This window comes from Mustela erminea, chromosome 10 (genome assembly GCF_009829155.1).
Source record: "Mustela erminea isolate mMusErm1 chromosome 10, mMusErm1.Pri, whole genome shotgun sequence".
NCBI classification, from domain to species: Eukaryota; Metazoa; Chordata; class Mammalia; order Carnivora; family Mustelidae; genus Mustela; species Mustela erminea.
This window is the reverse complement of record NC_045623.1, coordinates 66,747,436-66,760,128: the sequence shown is the minus strand read 5'-3', so window position 1 is coordinate 66,760,128 and position 12,693 is coordinate 66,747,436. Positions and strand designations below refer to the sequence as shown.

Sequence of the window (12,693 nt, the reverse complement as noted above, 5' to 3'; positions counted from 1 at the left end):
GATATATACAACCAAGGATTAATATCCAAAGCATAAAAAGAATTCATACAACTCAACACCAAAAAACAAAACAAAACAAGTAATTGGATTAAAAATGGGCAAAGGACCTGAAAAGACATTTTTCCAAAGAAGACATACAGATGGTTCACAGACATGTGAGAAAAAGCTCAACATCACTAATCAACAGGGAAACGCAGATCAAAACCACAAGCTATCACCTTATACCTGTCAGAATGGCTAGTATCAAAAAGACAAGAAATAACTAGTACAGATGAGGATGTGGAAGAAAGGGACCGCTCACACACAGCTGGTGGGAGTGTAAATTGTACCGTCATTATGGAAAACAGTATGGAGGTTCCTCAAACAGTTAAAAGCAGAAACACCATATGATCCAGCAATTCCACTTTTGGACCTGAAGAAATGGAAACACTAACTTGAAAACATATATGCACGTCTATGTTCTTTGCAGCATGACAGATCACAGCCAAACTATGGAAGCAACCCAAGTGTCCACCCATAGATGAATGGATAGAGAATATGTGAGAATATGTGGTATATACATACACTGGAATATTACTCAGCCATAAAAAAGAATGGGACCCTGCCACTCCCAACAACATGGACAGAGCCACAGGATATTATCCTAAGTGACCAAGTCATGCTGAGAAAGACCATTACGGCATGATTTCACTCTTATGTGGAACCTAAACAACAAAGCAGACAGACACAGACTCATAAACACAGAGAACACACTGGGGGTTGCCAGAGGGGAGGCGAGTGGGGGGATGGGTGAAAGAGGCGAAGGGGATTAAAAGGTACAAACTTCCAGTTATAAAATAAGTAAGTCATGGGAATGAAAAGCACAGCATATGGAATATAGTCAATAATATCATAATAACTTTGATAGCAGACATGACTACAGAAAAAAGAAACAGGAGGAAGAGGAGGAGGAGAAGAAGGAGATGGAGATGATGATGATGATGATGATGATGCTGGGGCTAGAAGTCCAGTCCTGGCTCTAATATCAGTGCTCCTCCCCCTCCCCAGACTGCCTCTCCAGGAGGATATCAAGGTTCTCTCCTCGCCTATAAAATGGGGATCCTATTAGTACCCACTTCATAGGGTTAGGGTGAAGACTCAGTGGGTTAATATAAATAAAGCACTTAGAAGAGCCCAGGCACAGGATAATACTATAAAGGTCAGGTCCCACAGGGAGCCTTCCCCCTGCTTCCGCCCCCTTGCCAAAGTGCAGGGAGCATAGATCTATGGCCTGTGGGGTGGGAGGACAGGGCATCCTGACTGAAGGAGGACTGAGAAAGAGGTGGCCAACCCCAAGCCCCCGGCTGTGGGCCAGAGCTTCCTTCTCACCCTTCAGCCACACTCACTACCCAGGACCAGGGCACCCCTAAAGCACCCCCTAGTAGCAGGGGTGTGAGGCTGGGGATGCTCTCCAGAGCCGGGGTTACCACCGCTCTGCAGTCTGCTCTGAAACTTGACCCTGCCTAGTTAATGAGAAACAACTACGTCAGCAAGGGACCGTCTGTCTTCAGTCACAGATGATTCCAGCCACATTCTCCACATGATCATAAAACTCTAAGCAAAGACTTGGCACTACCTGGTCTACTAAAACCCTCCCACAAGCCTTGGGACCCTGTCCTCAGAAGCCTAACCTGCCCACAGGGCTTACAGGGGAAAGTGGCACTGGAGACCACCATGGTCTATCCCTTGCAGGGATGCTCCTGTCGCCTGGAGAGCATTGCGCCATCGAGGCTCTCCTCTTGTGAGAACTTCTCTGGCTTCAAAGCCAACTGGATACAAACTTGAAATCCTGCTCTGCCACTCACCAATATGGGCAAATGACTTTACCCCTGTGAGCCTCAGCCATGGTCAATGTAAAAAGCAATTCCATCCCTTCCTGGCAGGAAGCTACTATTTACCGTGCATTTACCCTGTGCCTGACAATGTCCTAAGCTCTTTCTATATATTAATTCACTTTACCTTCACCGTCCCCCTAGGAAACAAAAACCATTATTATCCAGATTTCACAGAGAAGGAAACAAGACAGAAATTGACAAAAGACCACATATACGGGGACTCCTGGTATGGACCCTGGGATCCAGAGATGTTCAAAAGCAGGAGTCGTCCTTCCCTTGAGTAGGTGCGAGCAGGGCGTGAGATTTCTGAGAACACGAGACAGCCTTTGTCCCAAAGAATCCATAGAGCAAGCTGGTCCCCACACAGCCCTCAGCACAAACCTCCCAGCCCAGGGCATTCGGATCCAGGGAGGCTTTCCAACTCCCTGCTGATAAAACGGGGTGCTGCATGGGCCAATCACCACCACAGGCCCTCTATGGCCTCATGACTCTATAACCACGGCCAGGGAGACACAGGGCAGAGCAAAGCACTCCAGATCCCTCCACAGCCCAAACCGCACACATTTAAGCCTCTTAGATTTTCCGATTTTAATCAAGCCTAGCCCCAAGCAACATTCTTCAATAAGGGGGGATTTGTTTAGCTTGTTCTGAGAATCAGTGTTACCCACTAAAGAAACAAAACTCTCTCCCTTGTCCCACTTGTGCATTTAAGACCAAACGTGGCCCTTAAAAACCCTTCTCAGTTGGAAGAAACATTTCACAGCAGAGGCTGCAGAACACGAGGTCCTCTCCTAGGATCCCCTTGTGCTCGTCACAGCACCTTGCCTAACAGCACTCTGAACCAGGTCCCACCTGCTCATTGTCAGGACTGCTTTTGCCCCACAGCAACAAATTTGTGGCAGGAATAAAGTAGGCACTCTCCATCCTGTCTTACTGATAGGAGAAATCAAGGCACAGAGATGAACCTTGCCCATGGACACACATAGTAATGGGGTTATTCGCTTGTTCACGCAGAGCTTTTAATTCAATGGGCTCCCCATCTTGCACCCCTGAGCCACATCACCCGAAGTCCAGGTGAGCAGATGAACGGTGGTAAAGAAGGGGGAAAAGGAGGGGAGAAGAGAAGAGAGTTCATTTAGGACAGAGGGAGCTAGAGCTGTTGCCTGCTTAATGAGCCATTCCAGCCCCTGGAGTCCAGGGTCTCTCTGAGAGCGGACATCAGGGCGGGGGGCAGAGCAGGCCTGATCTGCGGGGGGATGGACCTCAGGTTAGCTCCCAGCTCTGTGGGGTCTGCTAACCCCCCATATCTTGAGCAAGTCACCTCCACTCCCAGCACTGCCTCACACTGGAAGAGGACACCCGCTGCAGAGAACGCAGAGTTCCAGGGAGGCAAAGCTCTTCGTAACCTCCCATGTGACACATGGGGTGTCATCACTGTCTCTCAGATGGTCTGCAGTGTCTCAAGGGCTTCCCTAGGCCCTCCCTGCTCTGAGACAGAAAAGGGATTCACCTCCCCATTCTGCAGATGAGTAAAGAGAGACCGGAGGAGGGGAAATGCACAGAATGAGCTTGAACTCACACCTGTTCCCAACAGATGGAACAGGATACTGGGCAAGGAACCAAGGAGGCCTTTGGCTTGTTGGGGCTTCTCCTAGGCCCTATGGCACATCCTAGGAAGATCTGGCAGATTCTAATTTGGTGTCAGCCCTTGCCCAGACCTCCACATCTACTATGACAACTCTCTGTCATGAGGACACTGCACTCAGAGGGAGAAAGCAACAGGCCCATGGCACCCAGATGGCAAGCGGCAAAACCAGAGGGCAAATCCAAGCTAGCCAACTCCAAAGCCAGATTCCCCCAAACCCCTCAGATTATTCTCAAACCCCTATAGGTGGGTGGAAGACAGATGTCCCACTCCCCCGGGAAATGGCAGGTGATGATCAATAAAGGCTCTTCCAAAGAGAAGTCTGTGTTTCCAAAAGCAAGTTTTTCCATTATGCCAGGTGGAGGGGGTGCTGGCATCTTCCCCCCTCTTCTTTGTCAATCACTGCTCCTGTAACGCAGTTAGGCTATTCAGAGGTCCTAAAAAGAAATGGTACACATAAAAAAGGATTCAATCTGTTCTCATTAGTTCTCAGGTCGCCTGCTGCCATGTGACCAGCTAAGGAAAAAAAGTGAGTCTTCAGGCTGTGCTCAGTCCCACGGGTCAGCACCACACACACCCCCCCTCCCACCCAGACCCCTTCTGAGACAACATGGGACAGAAAAAGGGAAGGAGACGAGGAGGGTAAAGGAGGGAGAGAGAAGGCAGGAGGGAGGGGTGGGGAAAGCCTTCCCAAGCTGTTTCCACTTTCTGCATTTACCCAAATCCTTTAACTGCCTTCCATGGAAAGACTCCCGATTCGGCTAATCCTGCCTATGAAGCCATTAAAGTCTGGGGAAGGCTGAGGGAATACCCCACATCCCAGTGCAGGAGTCGGCAGGCAGGGGAGCTGCCCTCCCCGGCCACAGGCTGCCCCACCCAGCTTCTCCACCAGAGCCACCTGAGCAACAGGGAAAGGCTCTGGAACCTGAGGCCTGGGCTCCAGCCACACGCCCCTACTGGCAGTGACCTTAGCTAGTTACTCAGCCTCTCTGTGCCTCCACTTAATAGTGATGTTGGCTAATGTACTATGGAGCACAGACAATAATGGACACCATTACTGTCCCCATTTTACAGGTGAAGGGACCAAGGCTCAGTGAGATTAAATAATTTGCCCAGAGTCACGGAGAGTGGACGGCAGAGCCATCAGGACCTAAAAGCCATCCTGTGGGCTGAATCAACAGTCTTAACCCATGCCTTTTTGATGCCCCTTCAAGAAGGTAATAACCTCATAGTTGTCACAAGGTTCAGCTAGACTTTGCAGAAAAGCACTTATGTGATAGAGGCTGGCACACAGTAGGTGCCCTAAAAAGGAGTGCTCTTTTCCCTTCTCTCTTACCCAGACAGTTGAGAGAAAGAAGGGCTCCTCATGCCCATTTTTTTCAGACCTCTATGCAGCTCTGGTCTCTAGCTGGGAAGTAGCCACCAACAGGTCCCCTCCACATGAAGGGACTGCTGCCACCTTCCGCATTTCCTACAGCCACAGCTGAGGGGGCAATTCTACTGTCAAGGCTCCACCAGGGACTGCCTCCTTCTCTCTGAACCTGGCCTTTCAAAGGGGCTTTCATTTATCGGGCTTTAATGTCTCACATGATTTAATCGGAAACACGTGCCTTGTAAATATCGTCTGTCATGTTCCATTAGGTTCACAGGGAAAAGTACAAGTCAATAAACAAAGGTTGTAGCATAAATCTACCTTGAACACATAATACCTCAAATAAGAAAACCAAAACATGTGTGGCCTCTGACCTGTGGAGTTTCACAAGAGGGAACTCTGGGTATAGTCAGGAACATTTCTAAATGTTCCTAATTAATAGGGAGGAGGGAGCTAGGCCCGTTTGCATAGTGTGAGTGCACGCAGATCCCTTCAACAAAAGAATCTGCCTCTACAGCACCTGCTAAATCACAAAGCCTTGCTAGCTGGACCAAACCTTGCCATTTCCATGGCAAAACGACTCTTAGAGCCCAAGAACCTTCTTTTTAAAAAAAGGAGCACATCCCCCAATTTTCTCATATGGAGGATGGAGGAGAAGGTGGTGTGATAAAAGCCTTCCCTCTTCTCTTCTGACTTCCCTGGCACCCTTCCAGGCTGTTTCAAGAGCCCTGAAATGGAGACAGGGGAAAGAGGAAGAGGTGTGGAGAATCCAGTGGCCCTGGGTTCAAGTCCTAGTTCTGCCATTTAAGACCAAAGGTTGTTGCCAAGGTTTGTCTGATAAGAAAGCAGTTAATAATAATACCTTCTATTCCAGGGTTCCTGCTATTTAAGACACCAAAACCATTCACTGAATTTTTTTTTCCTTAAACAGAAATGAAAATAAGCATTTGCCATCTTAGATGAGGTACTAGACAAAGATCCGGTACCCCAAATACCTATCCTTTCAGACACACCCACCCACCCACCCTCACTGAAGCTTTTCCTAAATCTCTGAAAGGAAAGCAAAGATGGTAGGTGGCTTGACAGAGTGGGAAGACTCAGTTTTCTCATCTGCAAAATGGGGGTAGCATGTCCTCTCCTCACAAGAACGTAACAAGGATTATTACTCAAAATGGTATATTCAAGAATGCATACTAAAACGTGACATAAATAGGTCTACCCTTTTAATTAAATTCAAATATCTCAGAGTCATGGTCCAGGAGACTTTAGAGCATATCTAGTCCAACTCCATCATTTCGTGATTCCAGGACAGGGGCTCAGCATGGACAAGGGCCTGGCTTCACCCAGCAAGTTGGTACGGTGGCCAACTCTAGATCCAGGGCATCGAGATGGTACTCAGGGTCAGATGGTATTTGGTCTATGTGTATCAGCAGGTTCCCCCGTACTGTAACCTCCTAGGCTGCATTGTAGGCTCCCATTCCGGGGAAGTCCTCCTTGGTTGCTTCTCTGGCCTCCTGTGGTCCTTCAATACTTACATGCACTCCAGTTCAGAGCACAGCACACAGACCGTGTGAGCGTTCTCTTTCCCCAGACCTATCTCACCTCCAACTAGACTAGAAACTCCCTAAGGAGTTTCCTAGGCCATGCCCAGCACACAGAGGCATATACAGCAATCTTTATTTTTTTGTTTGCTTACTTAGTGTCTGTCTCCCTTACTAGAAGGTAAACTCCACAAGGTCAAGGATTGTCTGCCTTGTTCCCCACAGGATCCCAAGTGTCTAAAGAAGTGTCAGGTACACAGTAAGTACTCAGCAACTGTTGTGTATATGGATTTGTTGGATAAATGAGAGTAGGACCTCTGTCTTGGGTTTCCACATAATATAAAATATCAGAGCTTTAAAACAGGTCCCAGGAACACAGCTGATACAGGTCATACATCAGGCTAGTAGTCCAGAATCCCAGCGCCTCTTCCATTTTGGAGTCTTAAAAATACATTTGCTGATGGTGTGAAGGTGAATGAGCAACAAGGCAGTTGGGTAGATGAACAGGCAGTAGGGTAGCTGGGTGGTTCTGGCAGTTAGATGATTTCATGGTCGGTTATAAACATGGGTGGGGAAGTAGGTGGGAGGCTGCAGAGATGGTTAGATGGATGGACACATGAATGAAAAGTGGGTGAATGGATAAACAGACAAGTAAGCAAAAGGGGAAGGAGAACTGGCAAGCAAAGACTCCTTCAGACTCACTCTCTGATCTGCTTCATCTATGACGCAGAGTCCCGAAGTTAACAGCCTTCCTTGATGTCAAAGCCAGCCACACACCCCCTCCAACAGAGGTAGTTCTGACTCAGCAGAGGGTAATCTTTGCATATCATGAGCAGGGGACATGACCAACTTGGTGAATGTGGGCTGGTGGGCAACTGGGTAGAGGTATGAAAATGCTGATGGATGTTCGTACAAATGGGCATGAAGATGGCTGTAGGGATGAATGCCTTATCATTGGGGGCAGGAGCCAAGACACATGGGCTTATCCACAGACAGAGAAGAGTGGAAGTTAGGCGGGCAAAGTTCAAGGTACAAGAGATCGTTGCCGGTGTCGCCAGTTTCCTGAGGATAGCATGCTGCCCACACCCCCTCATCCCTGGAGGGGAAACACTGACAGTCCATTCCCCACAGACCCCTGCCGGGACTGCCCATGAAGCCAGGAAAGCAAGGCCTTCTTGATGCCCCAAGAGTCCTCCTGGGGACTGCCCCATGTTCAGCCATCCCTCTCCACCTCTAGGGGGCACCCCAAACCACACCCAACCAAGGTGTTTCCCCCACACAACTGTCAATGAAATAAATAGCCCCAGGGCCTTGTGCACGTCACCCCCAGAGTCATGTGTGCAACACAGAGCCTGGGGTTCCCCACAAGTGGAGCTGTGCCCCATGGTAGCCCTGGTCACACGTCAAGTCCTCTCCCGGGGCACTTAGCTCATTTCATCTTCACAATGAGCCTGCGAGACAGCCGGTCTTACTAGACGAGAGCTGAGGCTCAAAGAGACGACGGGACCTGCCCGAGGTTACACAGCGAGAGGACCAGTCTGGCCAACTCCAGATCCGAATCTGTGCTCTGTCGCTCTATGCACCTTTGAAATGCCGCCATATTCCCTGTGGGGACAGTGCCACCTACTTCACAGGGGAGGATGAGAGACTAAAGGAGCTCTCTGCCACAAGCAAGAGTCAGGGGAGTCACTCCTCCCCAACTGCCTGCCGGGCCCCTGGGAAGAACCCCCTGAGCTCGTCCAGCAGGAGCCCCGTCCCCGGGTGGCTGCGACGTTCCGACGCGGTGCCTGTCACGCTCGTGCAAATGCGGTCCTCCCCGCAGACCCCCAGCACATGTGGGAAGCCAGTGCCAGGCACCCTCCCACGCATGTGAATGTTCCTAAACAGAGTAATTAGAGTGGTGTTTAGGTAACTTTTACACAGGCCGCCTAATCAGAATCACATGTGGGACGGAGTCAGCCCTGGTGGCCGAGCTGGAGGGGCCGGTCAGCTCCTCCCTCAACACAGCTGCCCCCCATTCGGCCGTTCTGCAGCCTTGTTTCTCCACCTCCCACCCCAGGACTGAAACTCCCTGCACCCTATTACAGGCCAGCAGGAAAACACCCGTGGGCAGCAGGGTTAAGCCACCTCCAGCCGCTCTAACGTGACACATCACAGCATGACATACGCAAAGTCAGACTCAGAGCGGACCTTCAGGACTCTGCTAGAATTGCCGTGGAAACCCAGCAGGGGAGAAACCAAGACCCAGGAGCTTGCTCACCCAAGGCCACCCAAAGAGCTTAGTGCTCACCCCTGCCCCTGTGCGATCTTCCCCAAAACGGGGGTCTGACCAGGTCCTACCTGCAGCTTCCCACGGCCTCCAGGATCATGCTTGAGCTTCTCAGCCTGTCCTCCAGGGGGCAGATCACATGGGCCCTGGAGTCAGCCAAACAAATTCAGAGCCCAGCTCTGTTCTTCAGTCACTCGTCCGTAAGCAGGTGAATGTACCTCTCAGAGCCTTAGTGTCTCGTGTGGTAAATGTGGATCACAAAAGAGGAAAGACCTATTTCACTGGCCCAACGGGAAGCACCTGATTCCACACCTGGCCTACGGCACGACCTTACTAAGCAGCAATCACTCTTATCACAAACAAATACATCCCAAAATAGCACCAGCTGTCCATCCCCCCCACCCTGTATCTGCTGTGTGACCTTAAGCGAGTCACCTGGAGTCACTGGGCTTCAGTTTCCTCCATTCACCTGGTGCAAAGAGGATCTGATGATCCTGAAAGGTCTTTGTGGACATGGTGGCCTGTGGGTCTATGGATCTGGCAGGTCTGGGAAGCAGCAGGCATAGCCTCAGCTCCCTTCTCATCCTTAGTGGGTCATTGAAGGGCCAGTGCAGTTTGACTCCTACCTTTCTTTTTTTTTTTTTTTAAGATTTTATTTATTTATTTGACAGAGAGAAATCACAAGTAGGCAGAGAGGCAGTCAGAGAGAGAGGGGGAAGCAGGCTCCCTGCTGAGCAGAAAGCCCGATGCGGGACTCGATCCCAGGACTCTGAGATCATGACCTGAGCCGAAGACAGCGGCTTAACCCACTGAGCCACCCAGGCGCCCTCCTACCTTCCTTTCTTGCCTCATTCAGGCCACCTTCAGCCACATCTCTGCCCCTGCAACACCAAATTCCTCCCCACTACTCAACACATGGGCTCTCCCCGACAACCTGCCCTTTGCACAGCCTTGGCCTAGAGCGGTGCTTCTCCAGCTTCAGTGTGCCCATGAATCACCTGGAAATCTTGTTCAAAGGCAGATACTGAAACAGTAGGTCTGGGGTGGGGCGAGGATTCTGCATTTCTTTTTTTTTTTTTTTTTAAAGATTTTATTTATTTATTTGACAGAGAGAGATCACAAGTAGGCAGAGAGGCAGGCAGAGAGAGAGGAGGAAGCAGGCTCCCTGCTGAGCAGAGAGCCCGATGCGGGACTCGATCCCAGGACCCTGAGATCATGACCCGAGCCGAAGGCAGCGGCTTAACCCACTGAGCCACCCAGGCGCCCCGGATTCTGCATTTCTAAGAAGCTCCCAGGTGGCGCCCATGCCGTTGGTCTGCAAACCATACTTTGTTGTTGTTTTTTTTTAAAGATTTGTTTATTTAAGAAAGCTAGGAGGAGAGAGAGGAGGGACAGAGAAAGAGAGCAGGCAGTGGGGGGGGGGGCAAAGGGAGAGGGGGAGAGAGTCTCATACAGACTCCGAGCCTGATGTGGGGTTTGATCTCAGGACCCTGACATCATGACCTGAGCTGAAACCAAGACTTGGACGCCCAACCAAATGCACCACCCAGCTGCCCTGGAAACCATACTTTGAGTAAGACAGCCTACAGGCCATTATCTCTGGATTATGAGATCGAGCCCTGTGTAAGGCTCCACACTGGGTGAGGAGCCTACTTCAGATTCTCTCTCTTCCTCTGCCCTTCCCCACTCTTTTTTTCTAAAAAATAAAAAAAGAGAGAGAGAATAAGAGGGCCTAGAAGGCCTTGTCCTTGTGTTTTCACCCGCAGTGAAAGGCCTCCCCCTCCTTCAGAGCCTGGCCCACGCAAACTGTCTGCCGAGAAGCCTGCACCCGCAGCACGAGTCATAAAGCCCCTGCGGTGTCCTGTGTATACAGCTGATAATCACCCACCACAACAGGTGTTTTCTGACTCTGCATCCCTAACAAAAGCCCCTTTAGGGCACGGCAGTGTTTCAGTGCCCAGCCCAGCACCTGAACAGAGGGAGGGTCAGTGAGCACCCTCTAACTGATTAAAGTCACGGGCAATAGGGTCATCTTCAGACCTGCCTCCGGGGACCGGCAGCCAGAGTGACCCGCAGAGGCCCACCTTCCTCCCAGCCTGCCCCCAGGACTGTGTCCAGTTCTCCCAGGGCCCTATGTCTTTGTAGGCTTCTCCCAGGGTAGCTCAGGGGCCGGGAAGAGCCACCACGGGCTACCACAAAGATTCTTCGTTCTCACAACCACAAAAGGAGCACTTGCCAGAAACGGCAGGTAGAGGGAATGTAAACGGAAATAAGGACCCAGGAAGGCAGAAGCAGGGAGAAGGAAGGAAAAAAACACAGGCAATAAGGCAGAGAGAAGCTTAGACAGAAAGACATGGAAAGCTCCAGAAGGAAAAAAGAAAAAGAAGTAGAAATGGTAGAGAGACAACAAAAAGGAAGAAAAGGAAACAGCAAGAGAAAAGAAGGGACCAACTATAGAGGCGGGCAGATAGCGTACATGCCAGAGAGCAAGAGAGAAGGAGAGGAGAGAGAGGGAGGAGAAGAGATTTTTTTTAAAGCAGGGAGGGGAGAGCCCCTAAGCCTGCAGCTAGCTCATCTGCAAAGGCATGAATCCACAGGGTGCTGGAGAACCTCTTCTTGCTGAGCCTGCTACCCACACCCGTGGCTTCGGGGATCACACAGGGCTGCAGGGGGGAGTCCTAAGACCTTGTCCCCACTTCCTCTACCTTCCCCAATCCTTCCCTCCCCCAAAAAGTTACTAAAGAAGGATAAGTAACAAAGAAAAAAATCCAGCAATTTGGAGTTTGGGTTTTTTTGTTTTTTGGTTTTTGAAGACAAACAAGATCCAAACGTAGTAGGAGACAGAGGTGAGCCTAAGAAAACAGAGGCAGTCACAACAAGCTCCACGAGGTGCCAGCAAGTCACGCATCTCCTCCGAGCCTCTGCTTCTTCAGGAGCAAAACTGCCAGGAGCTTCACAAGGCTGTCGGAAAGATTCACTGAGTTATGGAAACATGAGCACGGCAGCTTATTCTAGCCCCAGTGAGTGCCTCAGAAATGGTCCCTGCGTTAGAACTGCAGAACGGGTTATACAAATCCCCTCTTTGTTAGTTGTTTTAGGTCCTTTCCAACCCCGGATCTCCCCTGAACTTCACAGGGCCCCAGGTATGGACTACCATCCCATTCTACAGAGGAGAAAATGGAAACATTTTACACAGCAGCCCTAGAGCTCCAGGCTGTGTGGAAATTCAGGTCCACCATGGCCCCCCGACTTTTTTTTTTTTAATATGTATTTATGTATTTTTGAGAGAGGTTGGGGTGGAAGTGCCCAGGGAGAGAACCCGCTGATGAGGGATTTGATCTCACAACCCATGAGATCATGATCTGAGCTGAAACCAAGAGTCAGACACTCAACCAAATGAACCACCCAGGGGCCCCAACCCCCCATCTTTTCTATTATACTAGCTGCAGTCTGCATCAAAACTATGGCCCACACAAAAATTGCAAGAAATGCTATTTTTCCCCCAACAAAGAGGGACCTGGCCTCCACGGATGCTGCTCCAGGCCCTGTGCAGAGATGGGCATGGAGAAGAATGAAGAGCGGCTTGATTCCCAGGGACACTGACGATGTCCAGAGATGCACAGTGGCAATGGGACTGCGCTCCACCCACCCGGGGTCAGGAGCCTACTCTTTGCAAGCACCATCCTCGGCCCTAGCTTCTTGTAGGGCCTGCTTCTCGCAGGTACCTGCTTCTTGCAAGTGCAGGGTGACCCAGCAGGAACAAGAAGATCAGGAGAGTGACAAGCTCCCTGATGAAAATGTAACAGAGTCAACATCACAGAGAGGAACCGGGCAGGGCTCCAGGAGCACCCAGTGAGGAGGGGGACTCTGGAGGGACACTCCAGAGCTCTGGGATGATGAGGCAGGCAGACCCTCAGGCACGTGGGGGGCTCCTCCAGCACCATCCAACAGGCAGGCGTGGGGGTGCAGCCTCAGCCAGGGCTGGGGGCTGG

The 12,693-nt window shown here is 50.6% G+C and overlaps 1 protein-coding gene across 2 annotated transcripts in view; it reads right to left on the bottom strand.

Moving 5' to 3' along the window:
* GLIS1 (GLIS family zinc finger 1) overlaps positions 1-12,693 on the bottom strand; it is a 212,812-nt gene that overhangs the window by 180,786 nt on the left and 19,333 nt on the right. The window lies entirely within an intron of this gene.